This window comes from Orycteropus afer, unplaced genomic scaffold, assembly GCF_000298275.1.
Source record: "Orycteropus afer afer isolate SDZICR_OR568_19922 unplaced genomic scaffold, OryAfe1.0 scaffold00014, whole genome shotgun sequence".
NCBI lineage: Eukaryota > Metazoa > Chordata > Mammalia > Tubulidentata > Orycteropodidae > Orycteropus > Orycteropus afer.
The window spans coordinates 12480590-12485550 of NW_006921601.1; positions in this window are offsets into that span (position 1 = coordinate 12480590).

Below are 4961 nucleotides of genomic sequence, written 5' to 3' on the forward strand. Positions count from 1 at the left end.
TAGCCATAATTCAAGTGCTTAATGGGAGCTCTGGTGGCATAGTGCCTAAGGCATTTGACTGCTAACTAGAAGACTGGCAGTTCAAACCCACCAGCCACTCCTTGGAAGGAAGATGGGGCAATCTACTTCCATAGTGATACTGCCTCAGAAACCCAAGGAAGGGTCGCTATGAGTTGGAACCCGACTTGATGGCAGTGAGTTTGGTTTTTAATGGCCACATGTAATCAGTGGCTACCATTTTGAACAGTGCAGACATAGAACATTTCCTTCATTGCAGAAAATTCTATTGGACATTGCTAGGAGACAGGAACTCCCATTATCTTCTATCACAGGCTTTTTGTTGTGGTTAGGTGCCATTGAGTCAGTTCCAATTCATAGTGAACCTGTGCACAACAGAATGAAACACTGCCTGGTCCTGTGCCAGCCTCTTAATCTTTATTCTGTTTAGCCCATTGCTGCACCATTGTGTCAGTCCATCTCATTGAGGGTCTTCTTTTTCGCTTTCTGTTTTACTAAGCATGATTTCCTACCCTAGGGACTAGTCCCCCTGATAACATGTCCAAAGTAGTTGTTACAAAGGACAAACCCCTTTAGATAACATAGAATTTTGTAGCTTTTGTAAAAAATGGGTCATTTTTTAAAAAATGTATTATAATAAAAATATTTTTTACTGCAATATCTCTTGTTGTATCAGTTATGACTCTGTTCTTATTTCTACTATTATTTATTTGTGCTCCCCACCCCACCCAACCCCACTTTTTTTCTTTTGTCTGATGAGTCTTTCTGGTTTACAGAAGTGTTAAAGACCTGCTAGCACCTACCTGAGATATTCTTTTTCATATTACAAAATATTGAAAAAGAAAGAAGTAAAATATTATTTAATCTTGGTATCTGTGTGGGAACCTAAAACTATCTCAAGTCCCACCAATGCTACATGACCCTCACACTGGGAAACATTGAATTATTAAATTTCCCAAAATGAAGTGCCTTTTGGACTATCAGTTTTGTTGGCTCATCTTTGGCCCTGCCTTTAGATCAAGAAAGGAGCTCTGGTGGCTCAGTGCCTAAGGCATTTGACTACTAACCAGAAGGTTGGTGGTTCAAACCCACCAACCACTCCATGGAAGGAAGATGGGGCAATCTATTTTCATAAAGATTTACTGCTGTGGAAACCCAACAGGGATCACTATGAGTCAGAATTGACTCCATGGCAATGGGTTTAGTTTGGCTTGGTTTGGTTTTAGATCAGGAAGTGACAAAAGGATACTGAACTAGGAGAAATAAATATGAACGTTACCCCCGAGAAGCAGGGACTCCCAAAGTCTGGATAAGCCGAGGGATCTCCTTCTCCACTTCATCTTGCTCTCCTTACTGTTTCTACAAGGTGCTGTGTTCCCCAGGGTAAGGGGTGGAGGACGCAGTGGGTGAGGGCCTCCCTGACTTTCCCCACCAAGGACAGAGGTATGAGCAGGAAATGGGGGCTTCTTAGAACTGCTGAGGCTTCCTGGAAGCCCAGACAGCCTAAGCCTAACTGGCTTTCTAAAACTCACTTTCTGGTGGCATTTAAGACCAGAGAGATGGAGCCACTTCTAAGGACATAAACTAGTTTACTAGTTGTAAACTCTGAGGGCCCTGGAAGGGACTAATATTGGGCTAGAGAAGGAAGCTTTTAGTCATGGCCTCTTCCAATCGCCACTACTGTTCACAAAAACCTCATACCCTTCTACCCTATGCTTGTCAAATCAAACTATCTCTTCTGGGAAATATGAACTTTTGAAGCTTCCTTCTTTGAGAAACCCTTGAACCGAGAAAGGCAAGAAGCCACAAGCAGTGCCTACCTGGGGTTACCCTCCACCTCAGAGGGGAAGGCAACTGTTCTGACTCATCAAGGACACCTAACAAATAACACCTTCTTACATGTTAGCATCATCAGAGCTTCAGGCCATTTTAATAGCTGGCATGGGGTACTAAAACAGCACAGCTTTAGGGAGACAAGGCCCCAGTTCCATCTGGCTCTTTCATCTTCTGGTCATGTCCTCTTGGATAACCTCTCTCATTTTGTTCCCTTGTTTGCAAAATGAGGATAATAACGACTGCTTCATATGACTGTGAATGCCAAATGACATTAAGATTGTAATGCGTGAACTTACTTAAAAAAAAATTGTGAAGGCGAACATAACATAAAATAGCATGTTTGTATGTGCTGTATTAATTACGCTACTGCTAGCTGCTATAACAAAGAGACTCAACACAATAGCAGTTTATTTCTCACTCACATACAATTCAAGGTAGCTTGGCAGGGGTTTTTCCTCCCCTCATTAGTTCACACCCAGGGTCCTTTCATCCTGTGGCTGTGCTATCCCCCAGGGCTTCAACAGCCAGGAGAAAGAGGGTATGAAAGAGTTGCACTCCTGCAAGCTTCAGTCCAGAAGTGACACATATCACTTCTGCTCACATTACAGACAGTCTCCAGGTTACAAATGAGATCCAACCCGAACTGTGTCTTAAAGAATTTGTAGGGAAGTTGGAACAGGGACATAGGGTTCTTACTTAGCCTTACTTTAGTGCAAGAAGGAGCTCTGGTAGTGTAGTGGTTAAAGCACTTGGCCACTAACCAAAAGTTCAGCAGTTCGAACCCCCTAGCCACTCTGTGGGAGAATGATGAGGCAGCCTGCTTCTGTAAAGATTTACAGCCTTGGAAATCCTCTGAGGCATTCTGTCTTGTAGGGTTTCTGTGAGTTGCAATTGACTCAAAGGAAGCAGGTTTTAGTGCAAGAAAAAACTTGAAGCCTTTTCAATTACTTAAAAGCTGTACATGCAGCAAGTGAAGGTGATTGTGATGAAGAATTTGTTGCAAGTAGGGGTTCATTCAAGCGTTTCAAAATTAGGACAAATTAACATAACATTAAAGGACAAGTAGGAGTTGTCCATAAGTTGGACGTTCATAACCCAGGATTGCCTGTACAGTGGTAAAAATGGTGTGACTGGCCACGCCTGGATGCAAGGAAGGCTAGAAAATGTATTCTCTGGCTAGGTAGCAGCTTTCTGGCCGCAATTCGTACCACAGAAGGGGGAACACAAATTCTGGATATGCTGTGCGTTCAAAGAAAAACTGAAAGAATATACAACCATCTACTAACATTAGTTACCGCTGGGGAATAAAATTGAGAGGATAGAAGGACTTACAGTTTTTACTTTAAACATGTAATGTTTTACAAGTACATATTAATTTTATAATCAAGAAAAGAACAATGAGCATGGCTCAGTGTAAAGTACTAGGCAAAAATGTTATCTGCTATTATTTTTACCATTATTCTTTTGCCCAGTTCTAGGATCAGAAAAAAGGAGCCCTAGTGGCTCAACAGTTAAGCTCTAAGCTGCTAATTTAAAGGTTGGCAGTTCAAACCCACTCAGCAGCCCTGTGAGCAAAAGACCTGGCAATGTGCTCCTGTAAGATTACAGCCTGAAACACCCTATGGGGCAGTTCTACTCTGTTCCATGGGGTTTTATGAGTCAGAATTGACTTGACCACACCTAACAACAACAACAGGGTCAGAAAACATCCTTCAAGAAAACAGTGTTCTACCACAGGTGTCTCATGTAGGGGAAAGCAGAGTAGTGCTGTAGTTGTCTCCCCTAGAAAAGAATTTTAGTATTCATACCATGGAAGACTTCAAAGAGGCTACAGCTCAGGAAGCCATGGGATGGTAGACTCAGAAGCACCTACAAGGAAACATTCTATAGGCATTTCTCAAACATACACGAAAAAGCAAAATTGTAACTCTCAAGAAAAATGAGATGCCAAGTTTTTAATCTTTGCAGGATGTAAAGGACACTCAGGCTTTCTCATTTTATTTGAATATAAAATATTTCATTTTTTGCACATAGAGAATATGGGGTAATCATTAGCATGAAAATAGAGAAGAAATTATTTATAACGAACACTATGCAGAAATAAAGCAACTAGTCGAGAGAGAGATAAGATAGAGAAGAAAAAACGGGACCTCTGAAATCTGAGACTACCTGCGGGCTCCAGAACAGGCCTCTGTGGAAGAGAACAGGAGTCTGGTTCTGACCCGAATCACTTGTTCATGCAACAAAGTACTACTATGTGCCTACTGTGAGTCAGGACTCCTTGAGGTGCTAAATACAGAAGTGAACAAAGCACAACTTCCACCCTCAGATTTTACATTCTAGAGGGAGGAGACATAGTAAACAATAAACCTACACATACATGACATGTCAGGTGTTGATAAGCATTTTATGTAAAAGTAAGGCATGTAGAGAGAGATAGAAGTGCAGAGGAGAGGGGTGGGGAAAAGAGGTAGATGTATGCGTTATTTTGTGTAACTGGTTGTGTGGTCAAGGAAGACCTTACTGGTAAGGAGCTATTTGAGCCAGAGCCTGAAGAGGCACATGTGAAGTAGCATGCAAAATCTAAAATCATTATTGCAGAGGATGCTGTTGGTTGTCCAGCTGATGTTTAGTTACTCTTTCCTTCTCCCTAACAGAACCCATGCCCACCAACCATGATGCAGCCATGTGACCCAGAGAAAGTTGGACCCCATCTTTAGCTCTAAGGGTGGATTGCAATTAGTCTAAACCAGTCATTGCAACTCAACCTCACTTACCAATGATTGGAAGCTTTAGGAAGCCAGGCTTAAGCCAATTAACACAGGGAATTCCCCCTTGTCACTGACATTGGTCCAGGAGCAGCCACAAGAACTCAGCAGGCCAAAACATATTGAAAGAAGGGCCTTATATTTCTGTTTGAGGGAGGAGAGTGTGTCTCTCTCATGGTGAATGTGAACAAGGAAGCACGTTGTCACAGTTACTCAGGACTTGGTGACACAGCCATCTCTAGACAATGAAGGAAGCCAGCCTGCAGACAAAGTCAATACAAAGAATAGGACAGGGCTGGAAGAACTGCAGAGAAATGGAATCAGAGCTCTGATTATTCC